The sequence below is a fragment of the Tympanuchus pallidicinctus genome, unplaced genomic scaffold, assembly GCF_026119805.1.
Source record: "Tympanuchus pallidicinctus isolate F22 unplaced genomic scaffold, pur_lepc_1.0 scaffold6, whole genome shotgun sequence".
Classification (NCBI taxonomy): Eukaryota; Metazoa; Chordata; class Aves; order Galliformes; family Phasianidae; genus Tympanuchus; species Tympanuchus pallidicinctus.
In genome coordinates this window covers 1,990,422-2,005,701 of record NW_026294780.1, presented here as the reverse complement: position 1 = coordinate 2,005,701, position 15,280 = coordinate 1,990,422, and the positions used below count along the sequence as shown (strand labels likewise).

Genomic DNA, 15,280 nt, shown 5'->3' with positions numbered 1-15,280 from the left:
AGATTTCCCAGAAGCCTTCCAGTATTGTATTTGGCAAAGACGGTGTGCTACTGGAACACAGTAGCACTGCAAATTGGACTTGACTCTTTTGTGCCTTTGCAGAACGCAGAACGTGAACAGAAGCCCTCAGAAGTTGTTTTCCCATTTGACAGCTCTACTTCTCTGTTAATGCATGTTCTAATTAAACTGTGCAATTTTTGTAGACCTTCAAATGTACATCTGTCACAGTGCACAGCAGAGTTATAATCCTGGAGATCTCATGTGTGGCAGAGTGCCCTTGTTCTGGCTGGCAGTGTGCTGGAGCTGTTGTAATGTAACCAGTGATTTCTGATTGCTGATACTGCAGCTGCCCAGAGGATGTGCGACAGCGCGAGTGGGATTGTGCACATACTGCAGTCACCAGGTTTTATATCATCTTTTGTAACAAGAAACGTGTATTGGAAAAATTACTGCTTTCCTTAATTCTGTAAGTGATACGACTTTCTCAAGGGGAGAGAAAATTCTGAACTGCAGCAAACGCTTCGACTCTAAGGCATGGCCTTAAAAGCTTGTAAAAAAACAGTATTTGTGTTTTTTGTAAAGCTTTTGCATGCACATTGCCCTTCTGAAGAGCCCATCTGCTATTTTTCTAATTCGTTGTAGCCTTTGTACTTAGTGTAGTGATTTGTTAATGAGGAGCACGTGAGGGTGTGAGCGCATGCGTGTGTGGAGGGAGCTGGGGAAGGAGGAAGGGTGAGGGGGAGAAGCAGCACAATGAGCCTAGAGCAGGCAGCATCTCTGTGCAAGTGAAACGGCTCCATCCAGCATTGCTGAACCAGTCACAAAAGCATGTGCATAATACACCTACGCCAGCATTTCAACAGTGTTTGTGCAGCACAATTCTTGCTTTATAGTCATGGAATCTATGAATATCACATGACTGGGCACCAGCTGCAGTAACTTGTTTTTTGTGAGCCAAAGCCTATTTTGACATGCGATTTCAGTTGACCATTTCAGTGCCTTATGGGGGGTTTTATAAAATGGTCTCTGACACAGTCTGTCCCTCATTGCTTGTGCTATGCAGAGGGCTCCGAGCCTTCTGTGTTTAAAACTAACATAAAAATGAAATCTCTCAGTTAGACATTTAATTCCTGTATTGTAACCTGGCACTGAATGATGATGTATGGCTATACTAGGGAAGAATATGTGTTTCTGTGCCTTTTCTTTTTTTCTTTTTCTCTTTTTCTGTGATAGAATCATAGAATGGCTTAAGTTGGAAGGGACCTTAAAAATCATCAAGCTCCAGCTCCTTGCCATGGGCAGGGCTGCCAATCACTATAATAGGCCTGGTAGAAAGGAAACAGATTAATTGTGTGAATGAATGAATTTTGTGATTATTTTTTGGTGTGTGATATTTCTTTTTGGTGATGCTCTAAAAACATTTAGTTCCCTACATTTAAAAGCTAGAAATCTGCAGACAGCTAGCAAATTGACCCAATCTGTGATACATTCTGGAAAATGAATATTAACCAAACTAAAAATCTTCCTAATGGGTGTATTTAATACTTCTCTTGAATATTTTAGTTTGGATCATATTGCTAATGTTCCCAATCCTATTCCAATATTTTGTGCTACTGAGGCCAGTGTACTACAGTTGTCTTTGTATTTCCAGAGACAGCGTGACTGTGCTGGACACTGGAGCAGCCCTTCAGTGTTTGTGTTACATGCACAGAGACCTAAGCTGAGAAACAGATTTGGAATTCATGGATGCATTCTGTGGGTTAGAGACTTATCCAGCACTGTGTGATGCCTCTGGCCTTCCTCCCCCGCAGGGCATTGGCAAAAAAAAATGGATAATTTGATTTTTAAACGAACTCTGAAAGTATGCCATTGCAGCATTCCTGCTTATTTTCCAGAGAAATACAAGGCATTTTCATACAATAAATCTAGAATTAAAAAAGGCTGGAGTTTTGTAACATCTAATGGTTAAAGTGAAGATTAAGAAAAAAATAAAAATTGCTTTGTAAGCTTTTTTTTTCTCCTGGATTTTTTGCTGCTGGTTCATTTTGCTACAGTGTTTTTCTAGTTTTCTTTTTCTTTCTTTTTTTTTTATGATTTTAAAAGTGATTTGTGAGCTCCTTTCATGTCTGGGCTGTATTTTTCCCCTCTGAGATTACTGAGCGCTTCCGATAAAGTCAAATTTTTTCATCTCCCTTTTTGGAAATGCTACAGCGTAATCTAATGAATTACAGTATTTAATAGCTTGTAGTATTATTTTTGCAGGAACTGCCAGCAGTGGTCCATAGCAGCCATTATTATCTCTCAGGCTAGAGCCAAATCACTTTTGTTATAAACTTACAGGTGTGCAGTCAGTCAGCTGGTGTGAGCTGAACATTTTTATACTATAGCTGGATGCAATTTTAAGTATGTACTGAACTTGAGGACTGCTTTAAAAGTAGAGCGTGATTCTGCTGGTTTGTGAAAGAAAATGGATGCTTTTATATTTTTAATGATGCCACTGTAGTCTCTTGCAAACCAGTTATCAAAGTTTAGCTTCTTACTCATAAAGACTGTCCTCCTTCTTTAAGCAGATCTCACTCTGTCGAATGACATAAGCTGCTTATACAACAGACTTCCCTGTAAGTCTCCAGAATTTCTAAACCAGCACAGTCCTTCAAAAGGTTAAGGATAGAAATGTGTAATCTGGCCTGTAGTCTGTGGCTTCCTGCAGAATGACATGGCAGCCATAAATGTCAGTCTGCATCAAAAGAGCGGTACTTAAAATTCTTAAGATTCTCACCTAGTAGAGATATCCACAGCCGTTATATTTACTTTCTAAAAACATTTGACTTGTATTCCTCTATTATTGTTTCCAGAACGTCTGTAAAAATTAAATAATTTCAGAAACTGAGAGAGGATTTCTGAGATCACAGTTCAGAGTCTTTCAACACTGACAAGTAAAGGAATACGTACATGTCAAGTACAGGACCAAAGCATGACTCAACTCTAATTAAACACTGTAAGAAGCTTCTTTTTGACTTTGCATGCCTTAGTAGTTGTTCCTACCTGAACTCTTCAAGACAGAGGAACAGCCTCTACCGTATAAAACCAGAATGAAAGTCATTTCTTGATGCCTAAGTGGACTAAATGCCCAAGTTTAATATTCTAAAAAAGCAAGAATAAAGAAATAAAGAATAAAATTTAATATTCTAAAAAAGCAAGAAGAAGACACCATTAAGAAACAAAAGCTGACAGAGAGGTTCCCAAGTTCAATACCTGGTGCTTCATAAGGAATCTGATTTTTCAGGAGCCTGCTACATATTGGGCAATGCAAAAGAAAATTAGGTGACTCTGAAAGTAATGCCTCCTATTTCTTACAAGGGAAACAATATGAAGAGCAGTCTAACACTGTTTGATAGAGCACATTCTGAGCTACAAAACACTGATTTTCAACATTGTCATCACCGTTATCTGATATGAGTGGATGAGCTGACTCTTCATTTTGTGGTGTGAAAGCTGTGCATGACTACTGAGAACATGATTTCTCTTTCATGTTGCTGTCACCACTGCTGAAATGCACCATTCACCCCTCACTGTACTTACATCCACTCCATAAATGTTCAGCAATTGTCAAAGAATATTAATGGATGCCATTTTTTCTACATGGAAGAATTCAGTGGCACATCTTTGCTTCCTACGCGTTTCCATTTCAGATGCTATTTTGTCAGACTGCCCCTCTACTACTGTCTGTCACACAGCAACAACATGTAACAGAATACTGATGGGAAGGTTCAGCCTCTACTGCCATACCACCGACATCCACCTCTGACTTTGTACACCAGTATAATAAAATGGGAGGCATTACTTTCAAAGCAGCCCTTGCACTATGCCCTTGTATCCTTGAAGGATCTTCAGTGTGCAGGAATGTGAATAATCTCATGTCTTGACTCAAGTGAGATGGAAAAGGATTTACAAAGGGATGATACTTCACTTACATGTGTCTATATAAATGTGAAGCACATGCTTATGCTTCATACGCTTATAGAACATACCTGTGTGTTGTGATAATTTTCACTGAGCTTGTTCTTTATCCGTTATGGGGGTTGGGACCACATAGCAGTAAGGGCTGGTTAGCAGACGAAAAATCAATGTGACACATTTGGACATGTTATTTCATGTTTACAGTGGAAAAACAATGTAAATTGGACATGGGAAAATAAATTAGACACTGGAAATATTCTTAGAAACTACCCCTTTTTTTTTATAGCTCCACTAATTTTAAGTTTTAGGTTATTTTTTTTACCGCCCTGTCAAACAAAAAGTATCAATATACAATAGTGATATCTACTTAACTGAACTTTAGTTATTGAAATGCAAGAAAGCTTAAAGGGAATTTCCTTTTTATATATAGCAAAAGGAGCATTTGCTTAAATAGTTAAGCAGAACTCTGCTGCAGGCATTCTGTAGAATAAAGAAGACAAATTTAAAATCTGTCTTACTGCCTATGCATTGCTAGAATCAATTGGAATGAATATTGCGAGGTGAATGAATCTCAGTCGTTGGAGGGCTTATCAGACATCACCAGAGATGTAAAAGCAAAATATTTTCACCCTCCTACCTTTTCCTCTCAAGGAAAAAAATGTGTCATATTGAATAACTGGTTCCTCAGACATCAGTGAAAAATGTCAATGGTAAACATTTCCTGCATGGAATAACGAGTCTCAATATTTTGTGGTGCAAAAGATCAAAGTTCTCTGCCTTATGTGTTACCTACAGCTGCTGATATTTTTCACATGAGCTCTTTTGAAGAAAATAACTATTCCTTAATGGTTTGCTGAGTATGGGATTACCTAGCATGTAGTAATTCATAGGAAAAAAGAATACGCAGTTACATTCTGATCTAATGTGCAGTGTAATAACAATTTTATGTAATCATTTCATTCAAGAGCGTGTGAAGTGTCTTCTTTTTAAAATGAGTTTTAAGTACAATGGGGATTTCGATAAAGGCTTAAGTGATCTTTTTTGACAGAAATTGGTTTGAATTAAAATGAGAAGACATGCTTTTCATACAACCCAAACTGATTGAGGTAATGCTTCAGGTATCTGAATCCCTGACTTTAAAGAAGTAAGATAAATAAATAAATATGTAGCTTTCTCCTGCTCACAGGTTGTGTGCAGCTTTGTCTCATCATTTGGAGGAAGTGAAGGAGAGCCAAGATGCTTATCCTCTTCACAGGCTCTTAGCTGCTAACAAGACTAAGAATATGAGCTGCTGAAGACCTGTCTGTTTACGCTAGCTTTTCTTTAAGATGTGGATAGGTAATGCATCTGTCAGGCCGCCTTTTTGCCACCGATCTCATGGTATGTGTGATATGGTCTAATGAATGATTCAGTACGGTCTCGAGCTGTTTGAAAGTATGTATTTTCCTCATCTGAAAAAAAAAGTTCTCTGGTTCACATGTGTAGAGACTACAAAGGAGTGAGCAACCACCACGGTGTATTCATGTATTAGATGTTTCCAGCCATCTTTTGTTTTCCTGAGTTATCTATGAATACTGATAATACAGGTTTCATTGCCGTGAACCACTATGCCTTTCCAGTATACTGATGAATTTGCCTGATTAATAATAGCTAAATAACTATTACACTTTAAGATGCTGTAATGTAGAAGTACTAGTGTATGAGAGAAGTTGGTGGAAGTTGATTCTTAAATGTCATGCTAGGACAGGCCAAATATTTGCCCATTCCAATTTCCTTTGTCTGACTTGAACAGTAGTAGCAGATGCTCAGATAAAATAAAAACAAGGCTGACATGGAACTATGCTTCTGGGGATCTTTACCCAGCCTCTGGTAACCTACATCTAAGAGATGCAGTCCTAAGTATTTGTGGTTAACAGCACTTGATAAGTTTGTCTTTCAGAAAAGTGTTTTACTGGTTTTGGACCCACATTGACTTTTGACATACATCAGTAGCTTTTTGTAATGATGTGAGGAAAAGCATCTCTTTTTGAAAGAGGGAGTGGGTATGTCTCTTCTGTGAGAGCTAATGTTCCCCTCTCGTGTATCTACAGCCTCCTATGTTCCTTTTGAAACTTCAGAACTGCAACAACTTTGGTGCACTATAAATCCATAAGGTAACAACCCCAGGTGATACTACAGGCTTGGGGCAGAGTGGCTGGAAGACTGTGTAGAAGAAATGGACCTGGGACTTTTCGTTGACACTCAGCTGAACAAGCACCAGCAGTGTGCCCAGGTGGCCAAGAAGGCCAATGGCATCCTGGCTTGAATTAGAAATAGTGTTGCCAGCAGGAGCAGGGAAATGATCATCCCTCTGTACTCAGCCATGATGAGGCCTCACCTGTAGTACCGTGTTCAGTTTTGGGCCCCTCACTACAAGAAAGACATTGAGACCTTGGAGCATGTCCAGAGAAAGGCAATGAAGCTGTGAGGGATCTGGAGCACAAGTATGGGCTGAGGGAAGTGGAGTTATTTAGTCTGTAAAAAAGGAGGCTCAGAGAAGACCTTTATCACTCTCTACAACTACCTGAAGGGAGGCTGTGGTGAAGTGGTGGTCGACCTCTTCCCCCATGTTTTTAGTGATAGGACGAGAGAGAATGGCCTCAAGTTGCGCCAGGTGAGATTCAGGTTGGATGTTAGGAAATACTTCTCCAATAGAGTGATCCAGCACTGGCATGGGCTGCCCAGGGAGGTGGTGGAGTCACAAACCCTGGAGGTGGTTTAGTGCAGAAATATTGGTGACAGATGGACAGTTGGACTGGATGATCTTAGAACTCTTTCCATCCTTGATGATTCTATGATTCTGTGATGTTTCATTGTCACGGATGATAAGCTGAGTGGTTGTGGCCAAATTGTTAGAGGGAAGGGATGCCATCCAGAGGGACCTTGGCAAGCTTAGGAAATGGGTCCTGCATGAAGTTCAGCAATGCAGTGTTGCACACCAAAGTCCTGGGGGTTACTTTCCATGTATTAAATCTGAATTTAATCTATTGTTTTATAGCCCATTCACTCAGCTATAGGAATTTCTGTTAGCAACACCTCTAGCCTTCTTTTTCATTTATGTTGTAAATCAGATAGATACTGAAATCTTTGCCGTTCATCGTGTCCCATGGCAGTTAAATTTTTAGGAGCCTCTGGTGATGAGAGTCTTCCAGAAATCTGAATAGTCTGTCTTGCAGATTGCTATTGTCCATGGCTATAGGAAACCTTTCTATGAAGAGTAACACGTGAGGCATAGCTTTTCTGCACAGTCCGAGATGAATAGCAATCATTTTAACATACTAGTTAGTACATCTGCTGAGTCTCTTAATACAATTTCTACTTCTTTGGTTAACTTAGGCATTAAGTTTACAGATCTGAAATTCTCCAGGTGCATAATGAATATTTTTTTTTTTTACTATTGTTCTCTTCCTTTTGTTCTTCTTACCACTTTCATGTCTTCCTTCCACAAACATCGCTTTGCTCAAACAGCTGTCAAAGTACTGTGTGGATGGATAGTTTCTACATCACAGATACTGTTTTAGCAATTGCCTCTGTGAGTCTAAGATGATTATTGTCTAGACCTGGCAACTCATGACTACCCACTTAATTGTGGACAGCTGAAAATAATATAAGATCTGTTCTTTGCTCAAGCAGATGTGAAGGGAGTCGTGTATTTTATCCTATGGGTTTATTTTCTTAGTACTCTTACTACTACTCATGTATTTTTTTATTTTTTATTTTTTTTTTAATTCTAGAACCTTTAAGAAATTATAATGCAATCTCTTGTTTTGCTAGAGCAGTTCTGATTTTTCATTATTTGGATGGGTCTTCATTTCTCTAGTGGATGCTATTTTAATTATTTTTTAATTCAACTTTTCAGGAAGAGGGAAAAAGGTCTGCTTCTTTGGTAGGTATTGTGCATTTTCTCTGAATTTCATGCACTGTATCTTCAGTCACATGTTCTATTAGCATTACACCATCTGGTTTGTTCCTTTTAAAAATATTCTTCACTGTTATGTAGATGCCCTTTTCAAAACTAAATACCACAGTGTGGATTCTTACTCTTTCAAGAATGATTAATTTAAATACATATGGCCTTTGGCACAGGTTAGCTCTTCAGTGGCAAAGTTCTGAACCACGTTCAAGTCAGGAGTTGAATACTGGACTATCCCATTGTAGTAGTCTGTGCCTTCCATCTGTTGTCCATTTTAAAACTTTCTGGACTTCCTGAGTCCAGAGATCTGCGGTTCTTCAAGAGTAGCCCAAATGCATTATTTTGTGATCTAGGATTGGTTATGGCTGAATGAGAGTGCTAAGGAAGATGCTTTCTGTCACTGTTATTTCTTAGTTTCAGTATTTACTCTCCCTATCGCTCTTGCAAGATGCATCCATCCTTTCTTTTCATCTTACATGATGGGTTAATCTTGCAATCGTGACAGCTTTCCATCCTAACAGACTACTTCCATTGCCTTCCGTTAACTCTCCTAGTAGTGTTCAGCCCAGAGATGGTCAGATGCATGTTTTAGTGTACTAGGACACCAGCCTGTGAGTCTGCATCCACAAGTCTATGGGTCCTGATGAGATGCATGCCAGAGTCCTGATGGAATTAGCTGATGTAGTCACCAAGCCACTCTTAATGATATTTGAAAACTCATGGCAATCAGGTGAAGTCCCTGGTAAAAAGTCCCCGGAAAGAAAGGCCACATCGCACCCATTTTTAAGAAGGGTAAAACCGATGACCTCAGGAACTGCCAACCTGTCAGTCTGACCTCTGTGCTGGGAAATATCATGGAGCACATCCTACTGGAAGCTATGCTAAGGCACGAAGAAGACAGGGAGGTGGTACAGGAGAACCAGCATGGCTTCACCAAGAGCAAATCCTGCTTGATCAGGTGGCCTTTTGTGATGGTGTCACTGCATTGATGGACAAGGGAAGAGCCACTGATGTCATCTATCTGCACTTCAGTAAAGCTTTTGATGTGGTACCCCGCAACATCCTTCTCTCCAAATATGGAAAATATGGACTTCATAGGCAGAATGTTCAGTGGACAAAGAACTGGCTGCAGGATCGAGTCCAGAGAGTGGTGGCCAACAGCTCCATGTCTGGATGGAGACTGGTGACAAGTGGTATCCCCCAGGGGTCGGTGCTGAGACCAATGCTCTTTAATATCTTCATCAGTAACATCAACAGTAGGGTCAAGTGCATCCTCAAAAAGTTTACAGATGGCACCAAGCTGTTCCATACAGTCAACACACCAGATGGAAGGGATGCCATCCTGAGGGACTTAGACAGGCTTGAGCAGTGGGCCCAGGAGAACCTCATGAGGTTCAACAAACCCCGGTGCAAGGTCTTGCACTTGGGTTGAGGCAACCCTCACTACCAATACAAGCTTGAAGATTAGAGGATTGAGTGCAGCGCTGTACCTGGGAGTACAGACGGATGGGAAGCTAGACATGAGCTAGTAATGTGCCTTCACATTGTGGTCCAGAAAGCCAACCATATCCTGGTCTGCATCAAATGAAGCACAGCCAGCAGATTGAGGGAGGTGATCCTGCCCCTCTACACTGTGCTGATGAGACCTCAGTTGGAGTGTTCCATCCAGAAGTGGAGTCCTAGGTACAGGAGAGATATGGACCTGTTGAAGCGTGTCCAGACGAGGGCCACAAAAATGATCTGAAGGATGGAACACCTCTCCTACGAGGACAGGCTGAGAGATGGGACTGTTCAGCCTGGAGAAGAGAAGGCTTCAAGGTAACCTGATAGTGGGCTTTTAATATCTAAAGGGGAGCTACAGGAAAGAAGGGGGCAGACTCTTCAGCAGGATCTGCTGTAACACAAGAAGGGAAAATAGTTTCAATCTTACAGAGGATTGATTTAGGTTGGATATAAGAAAAAAAGCTTTTACAGTGAGGGTGGTGGTGAGGCACTGGCACAGACTGCCCAGAGATGTGGTTGGTGCCCTGTCCATGGAGACTTCCAAGGTGAGGCTGGATCAGGCCCTGGGTGACCTGATCTAGCTGTGCATGTCCCTGTTCATTGCAGGGGAGTTGGACTAGATGATCTTTAAAGGTCCTTTTCAACTCTAAGTATTCTATGATTCCATGATTCCTCACCCCTAAAAGTGAGTGTTGACAAGTGATAAAAGCTGGAGAAGCCCAAGATGTCATCCTGGATGCGCTAAAACTGAATGTGATCAAGAGAATTGTCATACGAGAAATTTTCTGGAGAGCGGTACAGAGATCATTTTATAAGATTTCATTCCTTTTGCTGTTATTCTGGTGTGGTTGTATTGCTTTTCCTGGTAAGAGGGTTAGAATGAAACTAAGTTCTTGTTGTATCACTTGATGTCCAGATATCTTCTAGCAGCTATTCTAATGGTATGAGTAGGGAAGGTTAGAGGTACTCTCTAGCGATTATACCTATAAAAGTATCATAAGCTGATATATTATAGATTTTATTTTTCCCTAAATAACTTGGGGAAAAACATTTTGGAAATGGGTGATTGATTTGTTTCTTCAGTACAGCAGAACACATGGAGTGACTTTATGTCCTTGCAGTATGAGCTGGCCTGTAATATGTTTGCTCTCTCTGATAGGCCCTCAGGCAGCATGAGTTGTGATTTGCTGTCACACATGAGGCAGTTTACAACAATAAATTTCAGTAAAGCTTTGTGTAAAAATAATGTAACAGTACTACTTTCCATTTCTCTGTGTGGGACAGCAGTTACCGTCTGTTAACCAATTGCTTTGCTTTATGTAAACAGTGAAGACAAAATGAGCTTTCTTGAAGTCTTTTTTTCTGTATATTGAAATCAAATCAACAGCACTGGGAAACAAAAAAAATTAGTGGTGGGGATTAATTGTCTCTCCACATTGTGTAATAATATCAAACAACTGCGTGTGACTTTATATACAGCTTAAATCGTATCTTCCTCTTCAAGTAGTTATCCTTTAAAATGACCATATAGTGCATATTAAAGCCTTTTCCACAGCTTTTCTGAGTCTCTGTGGTGTTCTTCCAGAAAAAAGGAACAAAACTGGAGCTTTGCTCTCATGAAGGCCGTGGTGCATCTTAAGATGGAGCGTGGGGGTGGTAATATGCACAAACGCATTGAGTTCTTTCCCTGCAGAACCTCCTGCAAGAAGAGCGCCTGTACACACAGCACATGCAAAAAAGATCATGCTGGAGGGCTGTTAATGAAGACTCACTTCTAAAATTAAAGACTTGCTTATTTGAATGCTGTTCAGAGAGGAAGCTGGTAGTATGCCGATCTTTTATAATCATTTTTAATGCTTCACATTTGTGGGGCTCTTATTGCTAGCACAGATCGTGATTTTCACAAATGGGATGAAAAAAACTTAAAAAATTACAGGACTTTTAGAATCTTTTCTTTTTTTTTTTTTCTTTTATAACCAAAACCAGGAGATGAGGGTGGGGAAGTGGGGGAAGGGAAAAGCTTTGAAGTCTCTGAGATCTTTTCCCTGAGGTCAGAAGTTTCTGATGATGTAACATACAATACAGACCAAGCCTTCACTTATCAAGGTTAAAGTTGACGGAGCTTGTATGAACTTGTCAATCATAGGAAGCAGGCAAAAACAAGCCAGCTGTTGTGAGGCATGGCTTTGAAAATCCTCTGTGTTACAGTAAATGAGAGGCAGAGGTTGAGACGCACTCAGCTCTGTGAAGCTTTTGAGCTGACTGGCGCATTTGCAAGGATGCAAAGCTCCCATCTCCAGTGAATGCGGGTAAACATCTGTAATCCTGGTAAGGCTGCCTTATGTTTGCTGCTTGAGTGCTAGAGAGACAGTGGGATGCACGAGCCCTGGGGAGCTTTTCCCCTCTGTTCTGGACAGAATATCGCAGTATGGATTCATACAGTATTTCTTTTGTTCTCTGAGTACACGCTGTGTCTTCTGTCTCTATCAGCAGAAGCTACAGTAACAAACTAGGAATGATGCAATGCTAGTGCAGGATTTTATTTCGCTTAGTGTAGATGCCTGTTGTATTGACTGATGTTTTAGGAGAACAGGGGAGAAAATGTGAGCTGATTCCAGCTAAGATGCTCTGTGTGCATGTGTCCCTGCACACGCGCTGTTTTTAGCAGCTTTTGTTTTCACAGTTGGCATAACGCACCCTGGAATTAGACGGCAGTGCCTTTCAGAAACGTTTGTTTTCTGCACCGAGCTGCAGAGCTGCTGCTCTGGCTGAGGGTGCCAGGCTCAGGGTACCTCCCGGCGAGGGGTGGTACAGGAGCTTCCCAGCCCATCGCTTTCCTGGCAAGCTCTGAGCGCAGGCTCACCCGGAGACAGCTCCGCAGCAGCGGGAGATAGTGACTGGGAGAGCAGAAGTGGATGTGACTGCTGGAAGCAAGCGGTGAGTGCAGCGCTGAGTGAAAGGTGGCTATTGAAATGGGTACATGTGCATGCTAATTAATTTCAATGCCTCTTTGGCATTTTGGTCATCAGAGGTGAGCTGTGTGTTGTTCATTTTGGTGCCTGACTGAGTAACCCAGGTGACCTAGCTATTATTCACAATGTGTTTCATTTTATAGCTCCTGTTACTGCATTTTTGTTCAGCTGCAAGCAGCTGTTTTCAGTAGTAATAGAAACAAGAAAATAGCAACAGCTTGTCAGAAAAAAAAAACCTAGAGGTTAAAAGAAAAATCATAAGAATGGCAACTGGAATGTAGCTTTTTTGAATAAACTAGCAAAAAAATTCATTTTTTCTTTCAGCTATTTTTAACAGCAATGTGATTTCCTTGTTAGCGTTCTTTGAAAGTATTGCCTTTTGTCTCTGCAGTGGTTGCCATTTCTGTAATATGATGGCTCTGGTTATACTGTTGGGATATTCTAGTGGCTGAATTCAGTGTGTAAGTACAGAGCATATTAACTGGTTTGCTCATGGGAGCAGAAGTCATTTTAAATTCATGCAGGCAGACCACTGTGTGCTAGGGCAGACATGCAGTAGGTAAAGGAATGAGAAAACAGCTATAAAAACATGATTTTTTTTTTTTTTTAATCACTGATATTTGATGTGCTGCAAAATGGAGGAGGTGCTGTTATTTTCTGATCTAATGAAAGAATAGCATCTCTTCCTCTACCCTTTCCCACAGTATTTTTTCTTCCTGCATAGAGGCTCCTGTGCTGCATGAAAATTCTTTTTGATCACATTTGATTTTTTTTTTTTTTTTCCTGTGGACCTATGCATTGTGCTGTTATTCCTGACTGACTGGCCTACATTTTACTCATCAATGTTGTGTCTTTACATACAGGCTGCAGAATTACTGTCTGTTAAATTTAGATCTGACTCTCATGGGGAGAGAGGTAATGCTTTTAGAAAGAATGAAATGAAAATCCATTGTCGTGCATGTTGCCACGCAGGCAGGACACGAGCAAAATTCAGGTTGGACAGGCAGAGTGATGAGCAGGACCCGTTACATTTCTGTGATAAAGCCAGGTGATTACATAGAGGTTGTTAACTAGAGTGACATTTTGTTTTATCACACTGGGTGCAATATCTAAGCAGTATCTACTGTGACTGAACAGATAGCTACCATCAAATGCAGATAACATTAACAGGGATTGTAAAAAGGAATTGGAAAACCAGGGTACATCATGATAAGTGGATTGTAGTGTAACAGTGGTGCGCTATGGGTTGAACTTTGTAAAATGTCTTGCTGGCTTTGTACCTTATGTTGTCTTCTGCTGTGTATCAGGGCATCTTTTTTGAGAGAGAGAAAAAGAGCAAGAGATCAGCATTCATTATTCTTTTAATCTCAAGGCATGTTTTAAGACCTTCTGCACGGCTCTGGGATGCTAGTTGCCATCATCTGTCTCCTCAAGCCAATGGAGTGAACAGCTCTCCTTCCTTGCAGTGATTTTTGTGCTCTGCCTCTTCTAGAAGTAGTTGCTGTGGTACAATCATCATCATGGTCATTGAATTACATGTTTTCTAGAGGATCCTCTATTCTGTGTATTTGTTTAAATTTTCTGTATCGCTTCGTATTCCAAGGTCTGATTTGTTGTCTCTGGAGTTGTTTTCATATCCTCTGTGTTGTGTATAGTGCATATTCTGCAGAGTCGGTCTTAATAGCAGACATGGTGCTTGTCAGAAAAATAGACCACTGGTAATAATTTCCCTTGGAACATTCAGACTGTGGTGTTGTAGTGTCACTGTCTCCTTACTATTGTTACAGTAAAACAGTTTGAGTGTCAAAGCCTTAATGGCTGCTACTGGAGCCCCTGAAAGAAAAAGTATGTGGGACTCAGATGAGGATTTAAGTCCCTAATCTAAGTAGATATCTGCATGAAAGTGAAGTGCCTACTGTAGGTATAATCCATAGAAATCTTGAGCTTGATTCACTTGGAGAAATGCAGGTATCTGGAGAGACCTGAGCTGGCCAATTGTGTCCCACTTGGCATGGAGCTGCCAGCTCTTAGGGGGATGTATCTCTTTCAGTGATTTAAGTTTCTGAGGTGTTTGGGTAACTACATCGAGCTCCTACCAATGGATTGGACAATTAGCTTGTAGAGGCTACTTTAGTGTGAGCTGAATGTCTTAGATTGCACTGACTGTATCTGTATGGATTGAAATGTGATATTACACATCTGGCTCTCAGGTAGACCCTTAATTTTTTCCTGTGCATCCAGTTCTAACTTCGTAGCATCCTTTTGAGGTCTCAGGCAGAACTGTACTGGGTAGGAGAAAGTACTTTTTATTTGCAGGCTATTGCACAAGTGCTTTCGGATCCCACTGTGCAAAGTGCTATGCAAATACACAATGAAAGCATAGTTTCAGCGCATAAAGTTCACAGCTGAAAAAGCGGCATAACGGCAAAGACTGTGCCTATAAACAGGGTTTTGGCATAGGCAAAGACTGTTTCACAATTGCTGTAAGCCACATAATTATCTGTTTTGAGCCAGGTCAGTTCCTTGATCCAATTTTCTGTGGGGCTGTGAAATTTCTACTGTTAATACAATGAAGAGAGCAGGAAGACAAAATTGGAGTAGACTGTGACTGCCTGCCTCTTCAGGCAAAATATCTGCATTAAAATCAGCTTGAAAGAATTACGGAACTGTGGCCTTGAGTATGTGGGGCTTGTTGTAGAGTGAGGACTCTTAGGATTTTGTGTAGGTAGGAAGGCCTTTTTTTCTAGGATAGCTTGTGGAGTTTCAGGAGGAATTTAAGGTGAATCGGAAACAGCTACTCCATTTGCTTTCTTTTGCCAGTTAAGGCACTGGAGTGCACTTTGTTGCTTACATAACCGTTCTTCAGTTTTATGGTTGCGCTTGTGCATGTAGT

At 40.7% G+C, this 15,280-nt stretch overlaps 1 protein-coding gene across 3 annotated transcripts in view; it reads left to right on the top strand.

The window, feature by feature from the left end:
• The window catches only part of SHROOM2 (shroom family member 2), a 122,667-nt gene that overhangs the window by 84,902 nt on the left and 22,485 nt on the right, over positions 1-15,280 (top strand). The gene's annotated exons all lie outside the window — the stretch shown is intronic.